Consider the following 13,041-nt stretch of genomic DNA (forward strand, 5'->3'; position numbering starts at 1 on the left):
CAGCAAAGACCCAGTGCAGCCAAAAATAAAAAATAAATACATATTTTAAAAAAAGGAAAAAGTGATGGAAGGACATCAGGACCATCCCCTGCCCTTATTATAAATTAAACATACAGTGAACTGAATTCTAGATCATGGCTCATCTCTGGGTCCAGAGATGTAAAATGCTGCAGGAACTGTGAACATGAGACTTAGCCGCAAAGAGTTCTTCACGAGTCAAGCAAGCGTTGAGATGGAGACAGAAAAATCCTTCAATTTGCTCTAAGTTCATGCTCTCCAAGAAACTGCAGAAAAGACAGTCTGACATTCTCTCACGAAATATCAGAAATGCTGGGTGAGTATGAGATGCTCAAGGTCAACAAAGAGGAAAAGGAAGAGTCTCCTAAGATTTTTCCAGCCTCTGTGGACCTTGGTGTGAATCCAGGGATCTGCGTTTGATGGGCTCAGGGCCCCTGGCTAAGGCTGAGCTCCTCGAGGGTACCCTGACCCAGCAGAATCCGACCAGGTGGACGTGGCACCCGGTCATCCCTAGGGGCTGGGCAGAAGTCCCTAAGTGCTCGCTCAGGAGTACCTGGAGGCTTCCAGGTTAAGCACGTTCTTACACTGAAAAGTAATGATGTTGACCGTTAACTGTTACCTGCAAGTCCATACTCTTTTATTTCAGGAAATAAGTAGGAGAAACTCCTTTTCTCCAGCACTTTTGCCCTAACATCAGACTCTTGTCTCTTCTATAGAAAGGTTGCTTTCTTCCTTTAGACTCTGCTGTACGAGAACACTTTTCTCTAACAGTTGAGCAGAGGTAAAATGAAGATCGTATGGCATTCTGGGCTCCAAATCAAATGGGGAAAGTCCTTCCCCCTCACTCTTTCCAGATTCTACTCTGCACACCGGAAACAGGAGGAAAAGAAAAGGAAGAAGAAAAATCCCAAGATTAACACAGCAATTATTATGGTCATGACAGCAGTTACCATTTATCCCAGAGACACCAGGAATTGTGCTAAGAGTTTTATATTTCTTCTTCATTTAGTTCCCACAGAGAACCTGAGCATTATATTACCCAATTTAAAGATCAATGTATTGACAAAGTGAACAAGTTAATAACTGACCCACCACTACAGATACAGGAAAGTCTGGAATCAGAATTCAAATCACATGCTTGTGCCTACTGCATGGTCTGCCCTCAGCAAGAAACAAGGGGGATTTCATGGCAGGTTCACAACCAAAGCCGCCAGAATGACAGTTATCTGGGCTCTAATTCTTCTGGACTATTCAATTATTCGAATAGTCATCCTCCAAATAGCAGGTTTAGAGTTTGAAACATGCATGATGGTTTGTGCTTGCTAGGATAACTAGTTGTTGTAAAACATAAGCGAGATTAAGCAGTCCAAGTTGTTAATTCATCCATTAAAACCCATCATTAGGTTCCTCCTTCTCCCTTCACTGAACATGCGAACATAGAGGTGAGGATCTGGGCCCCAAGAAAGTCCATGATGTTTTCAGTTCAGTTCAGTTACTCAGTCGTCTGCGACTCTTTGCAACCCTATGGGCTGCAGCACTCCAGGCCTCCCTGTTGATCACAAACTCCTGGAGCTTGCTCAAACTCATGTCCTTTGAATCAGTGATACCATCCAACCATCTCATCCTCTGCCATCCCCTTCTCCTCCTACCTTCAATCTTTCCCAATATCAGGATCTTTTTGAATGAGTCAGTTCTTTGCATCAGGTGCCAAAGTATTGGAGTTTCAGCATTAGTCCTTCCAATGAATATTCAGGGCTGATTTCCTTTAGGATGGACTTGTTTGATATTCTTGCAGTTCAAGGGACTCTCAAGAGTCTTCTCCAACACCACAGTTCAAAACCATCAATTTTTCAGGGCTCAGGTTTCTTGAAGGTCCAACTCTCACATCCATACATAACTACTGCAAAAACCATAGCTTTGACTAGACAGACCTTTGTCAGCAAAATAATGTCTCTGCTTTTTAATATGCTCTCTAGCTTTGTCATAGTTTTTCTTCCATGGAGCAAGTCTCTTTTAATTTCATGGCTTCAGTCACCATCTGCAGCGACTTTGGAGCCCCCCAAAAATAAAGTCTGCCACTGTTTCCACTGTTTTCCTATCTATTTGCCATGAAGCGATGGCACCGGATGCAATGATCTTAGTTTTCTGAATGCTGAGCTTTAAGTCAACTTTTTCACTCTTCTCCTTCACTTTCATCAAGAGGCTTCTCAGTTCCTCTTCACTTTCTGCCATAAGGGTGGTGTCATCTGCATATCTGAGGTTATTGATATTTCTCCTGGAAAGCTTGATTCTAGCTTATGCTTCATCCAGCCTGTTCTTTTGCCTGATGTACTCTGCATATAAGTTAAATAAGCAGGGTGACAATAGACAGATTTGACGTACTCCTTTTCCAAATTGAAACCAGAATGTTGTTACATGTCCAGTTCTAACTGTTGCTTCTTGACCTGCATACAGATTTCTCAGAAGGCAGGTCAGGTGGTATGGTATTCCCATTTCTTGAAGAATTTCCCACAGTTTGTTGTGATCCACAGTCAAAGGCTTTGGCATAGTCAATAAAGTAGAAATAGATGTTTTTCTGGAACTCTGTTGCTTTCTCAATGATCCAACGGATGTTGGCAATTTGATTTTTTGTTTCTCTGCTGTGTCTAAATCCAGTTTGAACATCTGAAACTTCATGGTTCATGTTCTTTTGAAGCCTGACTTGGAGAATGTTGAGAATTATTTTGCTAGCTTGTGAGATGAGTGCAATTGTGTGGTAGTTTGAACATTCCTTGGCATTGCCTTTCTGGGATTGGAATGAAAACTGACCTTTTCCAGTCCTGCGGCCACTGCTGAGTTTTCAAAATTTGCTGTCATATTGAGTGCAACACTTTTACAGCATTATATTTTAGGATTTGAAATAGCTCAGCTGGAATTCCATCACCTTCACTAGCTTTGTTCGTAGTGATGCTTTCTAAGGCCCACTTGACTTTGCACTCCAGGATGTCTGGCCATAGGTAGATGATCACACCAGCGTGGTTATCTGGGTCATGAAGATCTTTTTTGTACAGTTCTTCTGTGTATTCTTGCCACCTCTTCTTAATATCTTTTGCTTTTGTTAGGTCCATATCGTTTCTGTCCTTTATTGTGCCCATCTTTGCATGAAATGTTCCCTTGGTATCTCTAATTTTCCTGTAGAGATCTTTAATCTTTTCCATTCTATTGTTTTCCTCTATTTCTTTGCACTGATCACTGAGGAAGGCTTTTTTTTTAAATCTCTCCTTGCGATTCTTTGGAATCTGCATTCAACTGAATACATTTTGCTTTTCTCCTTTTCCTTTAACTTTTCTTCTTTTCTCAGCTATTTGTAAGGCCTCCTCAGATAACCATTTTTGTTTTTTGTATTTCTTTTTCTTGAGGATGGTCTTGATCACTGACTCCTGTACAAAGTCAGGAAACTCTGTCCATAGTTCTTCAGGCACTCTGTCTATCAGACCTAATCTAATCCCTTGAATCTATTTGTCATTTCCAGGATTTGTATAAAGGGATTTGATTCAAGTCATACCTCAACAGTCTAGTGATTTTCCCTACTTTCTTCAATTTAAGTCTGAATTTGTCTATAAGGAGTTCATGATCTGAGCCACAGTCAGCTCCCAGTCTTGTTTTTGTCGATTGTGAAGAGCTTTTCCATCTTTGGCTGCAAAGAATGTAATCAGTCTGGTTTCCGTATTGACCATCTGGTGATGCCCATGAGTAGAGTCTTCTATTTTGTTGTTGGAAAAGCGTGTTTGCTATGACCAATGTATTCTCTTGGCAAAACTCTGTTAGCCTTTGCCCTGTTTCATTTTGTACTCCAAGGCCAAATTTGCCTGTTACTCCAGATATCTCTTGACTTCCTACTTTTGCATTCCAGTCCCCTATGATGAAAAGGACATCTTTTTTGGGTGTTAGTTCTAGGAGGTCTTGTAGGTCTTCATAGAGCCATTCAACTTCAGCTTCTTCAGCATTACTGGTTAGGGCATAGACTTGGATTAGTGTGATATTGAATGGTTTCCTTTGGAAACTAACAGAGATCATCCTGTCATTTTTGAGATTACACCCAAGAACTGCATTTCAGAGTCCTTTTTTGAGTATGAGGGCTACTCCCTTTCTTCAAATGGTTCCTGCCCCTGGTATAATGGTCATCTGATTTAAATTTGCTCTTTCCAGTTCATTTTAGTTCACTGATTCCTAAAATGTTGATGTTAGCTCTTGCCATCTCCTATTTGACCACTTCCAATTTACCTTGATTCATAGACCTACATTCCAGGTTCCTATGCAGTATTGTTCTTACAGCATCAGATTTTACTTTCATTACTAGTCACATCAACAACTGGACATTGTTTTTGCTTTGGCTCCATCTCTCTCCATTCTTTCTGGAATTATTTCTCTACTCTTCTCCAGTAGCATATTGGGCACCTTCTGACCTGGGGAGTTCTCTTTCAGTGTCCTATCCTTTTGCCTTTTCATATTGTTCTTGGGGTTCTCAAGGCAAGAAAACTGAAGTGGTTTGCCATTCCCTTCTCCAGTGGATCACCTTTTGTCAGACCTCTCCACCGTGTCCTGTCCGTCTTGGGTGGCCCTACACAGCATGGCTCATAGTTTCACTGAGTTAGACAAGGCTGTGGTCCATGTAATCAGTTTGATTGGTTTTCTGTGATTGTGGTTTTCATTCTGTCTGCCCTCTGACATATATGGGTAAGAGGCTTATAGAAGTTTCCTGATGGGAGAGACTGACTGGAGGAAACTGGGTCTTGTTCTGATGGGCAGGGCTATGCTCAGTAAATCTTTAATCCAATTTTCTTTTGATGGGTAGGGCTGTGTTCCCTCTGTTGTTTGACCTGAGGCCAAACTATGGTGGAGGTAATGAAGAAAATGGCAACCTCCTTCAAAAGGTCCCATGCACGCAGTGCCACACTCTGTCCCCAGCCCTGCAGCTGGCCACTGCTGACCCAGGCATCCGGCCGAGACTCCTGGACACTCACAGGCAAGTCTGGGTGAGTCTCACGTGGACTCACTGCTCCTTTCTCCTGGGTTCTGGCCACACAACATTTTATTTTTGTGTCCTCCAAGAGTCTGTTTCCCCAGTCCTTTGTAAGTTCTGGAGGCTCTATAGTGGGGTTGATGGCGATCACCTCCAGGAGGGCTTATGCAGCACCCAGGTCTGCTGCACCCAGAGCCCCTGTCCCTGTGGCAGGCCACTGCTGACCTGTACCTCTCCAGAAGACAAACACTCAAAGGCAGGTCTGGTTCAGTCTCTGTGGGGTCTCCAGGTGTGCACTGTGTTCACCCAAGATGGATGGAAACTTACAAATGAGGCATTTGTAAGCAAAAGTGAAAAAAAAAAAAAATGAAGTAAAACAAAACAAAGCAGAAAATCCACCATGTCTACACCACATTGGCTGTGACACCCTCCTGACAGGAGCATTTTAAGAGGCCCAAGGCTCACAGCCAGTGGGTGTAGGAGGGCATAACAAATAGCAAAACCATGAGCTCCTTTGATCTGACTTCATCTTACCTGCATTGATAGCATCGGCCAGTCTTCATAAGGAAACGATCAGGCCCTCTCTACCCTAAATCTGTGAAGGTTTCATTTTGTGCTTTAAAAAGTCAAATCACCTAATTCCGGATAGCCCTTGAAAAGATGAATTGGGTCTGTGCTGACAGGTAGGGCGTCCCTCACCTGAAGGGGCTTGACCTCCCGGCAGGAGACACTTGTTCACAGAGCTGGAAGGGCAGGCAGTCCCCCACAGTGGCCCTCCTGGCCACCATTATATCCGTTCATTCATGAAAACCAGGTGTTTGTAAGAAAACATGTCAAAATCAACGTGTGCCTGTGTCAGGCTGGTGTGATGCAGAATCGCTGGGTGCTCACTTCCTATTAGTGGTGATGAAATACACCTAGCACATTAGTGTCAGGCTCGTAAGACAAATTCTGTAGCCAGCTCTAGGGCCATGAATAGGCAAAAGAACTGATCAAAAGCACTCTGTGGCATTGCCCGCTCATGGGAAACTCTGCTCATCTTGCAGGATCTGGAAGCTCCCATCCACTCCACAGGCCCCTGAGTTACCTGGTCACCTGCATGCTCACCTCACAGCAGAAGGGACCCCTGTCAGAAACGCAAATAGGAAAATGGGAGACACATGTGCTGACCACTTTGTAGAAAACCAGGAAGGAACGATTGAGGGGCACTCTATGAAAACATGATTCCCATTAGGAACTCAGAAATCGCAGGACAGGTTGACATGTGTACAGGGAGGAGGGGGCCGAGACTCAGGCCAGCGATCTGGCAAATGGGCCATAACTGGATGTCCCATGTCACTGGTGAAGTGGGGGGGGGCGGGGTGGTAACACCACTCTCTGAGGAGGGGGTCACGTTTTGCTTCAGAAGGGCTGGGGGTCTGGGGGATTTGCTCAGCCTGAAGGAACAGCACCCTCACAGTATTTGGGTGCAGCGGGCACATTGCCTGCAACACAGGATCTCCCTGAGTCCTCAGCTGACCTGCCTCATGGGGTCTTTGCTGGCCACTGACTCATGCCGGTCAGGTTTTCAGGACCCTGGATAAGGCCTTGTGAGCTCCCACACTCAGCTTCCAGATAGAGTCAATGGACGCCCCCTCAGGTCATAACCCCAGGAGCAGAGGGGAGAGGGGGCATGACCCAGTCATGGTCACCTCCTCACCATCCAGGTTGGTAGCGAGTCCAAGTCAGCAGATAAGGTTTCACTGGGAAGCTCCTGGGACTGGAGGCCTTTCTTGCAATATAGTCCCAACAGCACCTTCACAGGTTACCAGAAAGTATGTTAGTCATTCAGTAGTGTCTGACTCTTTGTGATCCAATGGACTGTGTCCTGCCAGGCTCCTCTGTCCATGGGATTCCCCAGGCCAGAATACTGGAGTGGGTTGCCATTTCCTTTTCCAGGGGATCTTCCAGAGCCAGGGATTTGAACCTGGGTCTCCTGCATTGCAGGTGGATTCTCTACCATTTGAGCCACCAGGGAAGCTTGCACAACTGCCACAGACCACCAGTCCAGCCCTAAAATCCTGAATGATGGAAGCAGAGGATTAGGGGAGACCCTTTCCTCCAAGGAGCTCTTGGCTGCCCTGCAAGCAGCACCAGGCTCTGTGATTCAGCCACTCAGTCGTGTCTGACTCTTTGTGACCCCATGAACTGCACCACCCCAGACCTCCCTGTCCTTCACTGTCTCCTAGAGTCTACTCTGATTCATGTCCATTGAGTTGGTGATGCCATCCAACCATCTTATCCTCTGAAATCCCCTTCTCCTCCTGCCCTCAATCTTTTCCAGCATTAGGGTCTTTTCCAATGAATCAGTTTCACATCAGGTAGCCAAAGTATTGGAGCTTCAGCTTCAGCATCAGTCCTTCCAATGCATATTCAGGGTTAATTTCTTTTAGGATTGACTGGCTTGATCTCCTTACTATCCAAGGGACTCGCAAGAGTCTTCTTCAGCACCGCAGGTCAAAAGCATTCATTCTTCAGCACTCAGCCTTCTTTATGGTCCAACTCTCACATCCATGCATCACTACTGCAAAAATCATAGCTTTGACAGACATTTGTTGGCAAAGTGATGGCTCTGCTCTTTAATATGCTGTCTGGGTTTATTATCTTCCAAGGAGCAAGTGTTTTTTAATTGCATGGCTGCAGTTGCTGTCCGTGGTGATTTTGGAGCCCAAGGAAATAAAGTCTGTCACTGTTTCAATTTGTTCCCCATCTATTTTCCATGAAGTGATGGGACCAGATGCCATGATCTTAGTTTTTTTCTGAAGCATGTCAGCAGGAAGCTTTATCAGGCCTCCATTAAAGCTCCTGGATCACCACTAACTGGGGCATCAGGACTGTGGACACAAAACTAAGATACACTTTGAAACAGCACTCCCCAAACAGATGATCTGCTCTAAGCAGCTTGCTATTGTAAATGGCAAATGTGTTCTTTTCAAAAGAGCATAAAGTTATAAGAATAGGAAGGCTTCAGAACTTGGCACTCAACTGCACATGTTTGGAGCAGGGTAGGGGGAGGATGCAGGGGTGGCCCACTGTATCCCATCTGGAAATGTTAGCTCTGTAGCCCTGGGGTAGCTCTCAAGTTGCCCACATTTCTGCTTTCATAAGAGAGAGGAAGATAATTATCCTAAAGATATTGCTGCTCTCAATTTCCAGCTCGAGATTTAGGAGCAGCTGTATATTGATGGGTGCTGATCAGCCAGGGCGAGTCAGTTAGTTATGTCATTGCTGCTTTGTGCAAATCCTCTCCCTTGAAGGTCGATCATTTATTCCCAGTCTTAAAGGCCAGTCTCTCTATTGAGTACAAGGCAGAGAGTGGATTGGAGTTGGAGCTAGAAATGTGCTTTTCTTGTCTTTGTGAGAAGAAGCACATCAGAAGATGAAAATATATGTTACATCATAGACCGTGGGACCCCAGGTTCCACGATGTGAACCAAGTACAAGGCCCTGGTTGTCAATACAAGAGTCCCTGAACTGGGTCTGAATATGCGGACGGCCACAAGCAAAATGATGGCACCTGACAACACCATGCATTTCCTGAAAGCCTCTTCAAAGGGGCTGGAAGAGAGAACCGAGAAGACACAGAGGACATTGACCTGAGATGTGTTCTTGCTGCCCTGGCAGCCTGCTCCTCTCTCCCCACAGGGAAGGACGCCAGGTGTGCGGCTGGGGAGAGGTGGCGGAGGGATGCTCTGTGGTCCCAGGATCGTCTTCTGCTTTGGTTCGTGAGAGCCTTGAGTTGTGGGTGAGACGCAGATGATGCAGAAGAGCTCAAGCACATTGTGCCTTGTGGTCTTTATATCCTACACCAGGATTTATGATAAGGAGAATATATGGCTTCCTATGTGAACTTCTGCCTCTGATGTTGGTTATGGGGACAGGATCTGAGGCTTTGAAGTCAACCAACTTGATCCTTGCAACCAGCGAAGCTTGTATTGAACAACTGGAGCCAACACATGTATCTCTCACTGACGTCAGACCCCCCCCATACAGAAAACACATCTCTGAAAACGGCGATCTTTCTTTGCAACCTCCTCCAAACTGTGATTTTCTTCTTTGATATTCTCTAAGAAAATAAGGGAGTTTATAAATCTGCGCTTTTTCTACTGCCTAAATGGACTTTGTCTCTTTATTTCCTGTGTAGTTAATAGTGTCCATAAAATTGACGAGTTCCTTGTATTGTAGAAATAAAATTTTAACAGCACACACTCAAATGATGCTCAGACGTTTCAGATTTTGAGTAAGTGCTTAATGGAGTTGATTTCTTCACATAAGATACTAATTGTTTTTAAGGGGCACAGAGGATGGTGGGGTGAACAGGCACATAGGAAGTGCCCCACCTTGCAGGGGCCCAGGTCAGCATGGTGAGTCTGTGTGCTGTGTGTACGTGAGGTGTCCGTGTATGTGACATGTGTGCATGTGTGCACACATGAGTGTGGGGTTTGTGTACTGTGCATGAGTGGAGGGCGGGTGTAGATGGCCTTCTCACAGCACAAAAGGAAAACTTCAGTGAGACGGAGTCTGCCTTCCCTAGCATTAAAATACTTTTAATTCACCTCGGAGGTCTGATTATTATGTCTGAGTCTGGATTTATTTCCAGAACTAGTTGCCATTTATCAGATTCAACAGTGACATTTCTCAGTGACGGGCTGGCCCAAGACAAACGGGCATGGGATTCTCCACGTAACAACTTAAAAATGCTAATCTCTAAACCTGCCATAGATATCCATACCCAGGTCAGGGAGAGGCAGGTGGGGACAATGAGAGAGAAAACAGAAGCCACACGTGAGGCCCTGGTACCCTTCGAGCGGCCAAGTCCTCCTGTGTTCGTCAGGGAGCCACAAAGGAGTATTTTGTATTTCCAATAGATTCTCAGAAAAGATTGAGTGAACAGAGAGCTGCTGTCTTCCAGGTTAATTGTGCACTGGATGGTATGATGGACATTTGCGGAATACTTACCATGTGTTAGCTGAAGCTCTGCTGCAGGGGGTTTACCAGTGAGAACAACTTTAATTCAACATAAAGCATTGACTCATCAGTAAATGTGAAATTATGTACTTATCAGGTGACATCAGTTATAGAAAATACTAGGTCTTGGAAGGAGGATGGGTGGTTCAGAGTGAGGAAGACTTCCCTTGAACACAGGTGGGCAGGGAGACCTCATGAGCAGACAGCAGTTGGCAAGACTCAGAAGTGTGTACCTGGCTGGGGGGCGGTGATGCTGAGAGAATGAGAGGGAAGCCCAAAGCTTGAGGTGGGGACATGGAAGGCAGTGGGGGTGGGAGAAAAGGAGGTTCTAGAACTTATGGGGTGGTCAGAATAATTACTATGGTTGTGGAGCTCCTGAGAGAGTTTGGTGTTTGTTCTGAGTGACATGAATCATTTATTATTGGAAAGTTTTGAGCAGAGAGATGCCAAGACATAATTCATATTTGAAATGTTCACTTTGCCTTCTATGCTGAAATTAGACAAGCAGAGAAATGTACTAAAATTAAAAAAAAAAAAAAGACAGGAAAGGAAACCTAGACCAACCTGACGTGACATCATGTTCCACCTGGGGAATCTCGCAGACATATACATGGGTGCTCTCCAGATGAAGCTGGGAATTTAACCTAATTGCAGCTATGATATCAAGGGTTTCATTCTTCCAAAGGAAGCAAGTGGATTTTAAAGTTCATTTAGAAGAAAAAAACCAAGAAGAATAGCCAGAAGAACAATATTAAATACGAGCAAGGATTTCATAACACAGTGTAGACACACAGGCCCTCAGCGACCTAGTCTATCAGCAGGCGATGGGCAAGATGTGCAGACACACAGTGGAGGACTACGCAGCCACGGAAAGAGTGAAAGGACACCGATGCAGCTACACGGGTGTACCTAGAGATGATCATACTGAAATGAAATGTCAAAGACAAGTATCGTCTGATACCGCTTACATGCAGAAATTAAAAATGATACAAATGAGCTTATGTAGGAAACAGAAACAGACTCAAAAATGAAGAAAACCAGCAGATGGTTGGCAAAGGGGGAAGCAGGGAGGGATAACGTGAGAATTTGGGATTAGGATATATATATAATATTGTATACATATATATAATAGGTAATCAACAAGAACCTACTTTATAGCACAAGAAACTGTATTCAACATCTTGTAATAACTTAAAATGGAAAAAATCTGAAAAAGAACATGCTGCTGCTGCTGCTAAGTCGCTTCAGTCGTGTCCGACTCTGTGCGACCCTGTAGATGATGGCAGCCCATCAGGCTCCTCTGTCTCTGGGATTCTCCAGGCAAGAACACTGGAGTGGGTTGCCATTTCCTTCTCCAATGAAAAGAAATATATATATATATATATATATATATATATATAAACTGTATCACTTTTCTGTACACTTGAAACATTGTGAATCAACTTATTTCTATTAAAATAAACAGAACCTCAGTGCATGAGAACAAGAGGGATGACACGCATGGATGTATAAACACATGAATGAATGAGAAGGGAATGCCCAGAAGTTGGGACAATTGTGTGGCAAAGTAAATTATATGATAAAGTTGCCATTTTAAATAGGTAGGAAAAATTGAACTTTTTAATAACTGGCGTTACAGTAGTGGGATAAACCATCAGGTTGAAAAAGATTCTATTGGATCAGTTTATCTCATCATGTTGTTGTTGATCAGTAGCTAAGTCCTGTCCAACTGTCTGAGACCCCATGGACTGCAGCACACCAGGCTTCCCTGTCCTTCACCATCTCCCAGAGTTTGCGCAAACTCATGTCTGTTGAGTTGGTGATGCTACATAACCATCACATCCTCTGTCATGCCCTTCTCCTTTTGCCTTCAATCTTTCCCAGTATCAGGTTATTTTCCAATGAGTCCGTTTCCAATAACTCATTGGTTATTTTCCAGTGAGTCTTCACATCAAGTGACCAAAGTATTGGAGTTTCAGCTTCAGCATCAGTCCCTCCAATGAATATTCATGGTTGATTTCCTTTAGGATTGACTGGTTTGATCTCCTTACAGTCCAAGGGACTCTCAAGTCTTCTCAAGCACCAAAGTTTGAAAGCATAAGTTCTTCAGTACTCAGCCTTCTTTGTGGCCCAGCTCTCACATCTGTATATGACTACTGTAAAAACTATAGCCTTAACTATATAGAACATTGTTGGCAAAGCGATGTCTCTGTTTTTAATATGCTGTCTGGGTTTGCCATAGCTTTACTTCCAAGGAGTAAGCGTCAAGTTCATGGCTGAACCCTCATCACACACCAGGATAAATTCTAATTATACCAGAGATCTATGAAGAGAAATGAAACCATATAAATAGTGAAAGAAAACACAGGTAAATATTTGTAAAACTTGAAAGTGGATGATTGGTGTATCTGGGGACATTAAAAAAAAAACCTCTTGGAAAAACATCTTTGTAAAAAATATATAAACAGGATAAAAATAAAAAACAATTATAAAGTAGAAAATCATTTGCCAGCATGTGCACGCATGCTCAGTCACTATTGTGTCTGACTCTGGGCCTGCCAGACGCCTCTGTCCATGCAGTTCTCCAGGCAAGAACACTCTAATATGCACAGAGCTTCTTAAGTGTGTAAACAATCTCTCTGGAGAAATGGGCTATGCAAAGGAACAGACAGATCATAGTCAAAGAATGCAGGTAGTGTTTAGTCCTATGGAGAGACATTAACTTCACTCATGATTAGAGAAACATAAATCAAAACTCCAGCGGAAATCTTTAGCACTATGACATTGGCAAGTCTCCAGAAATTTGACAGCAAACTCAGATGATAATACTATGGAAACAGGCACTTTCAATTATTACCAATTCAGTGCAAAATTGTGCAGCTCCTGGGAGAAGCATCAGGTATTGTCCAGCAATGTCCCTACACTACAAACCCTGGACTATAGAGAGACAATAGATAAATGGATAGATAATAGAGGTAGATAGGAGTAGACTGATATATTAATAGATGATAGAC

Source organism: Bos mutus, chromosome 20 (genome assembly GCF_027580195.1).
Source record: "Bos mutus isolate GX-2022 chromosome 20, NWIPB_WYAK_1.1, whole genome shotgun sequence".
Classification (NCBI taxonomy): Eukaryota; Metazoa; Chordata; class Mammalia; order Artiodactyla; family Bovidae; genus Bos; species Bos mutus.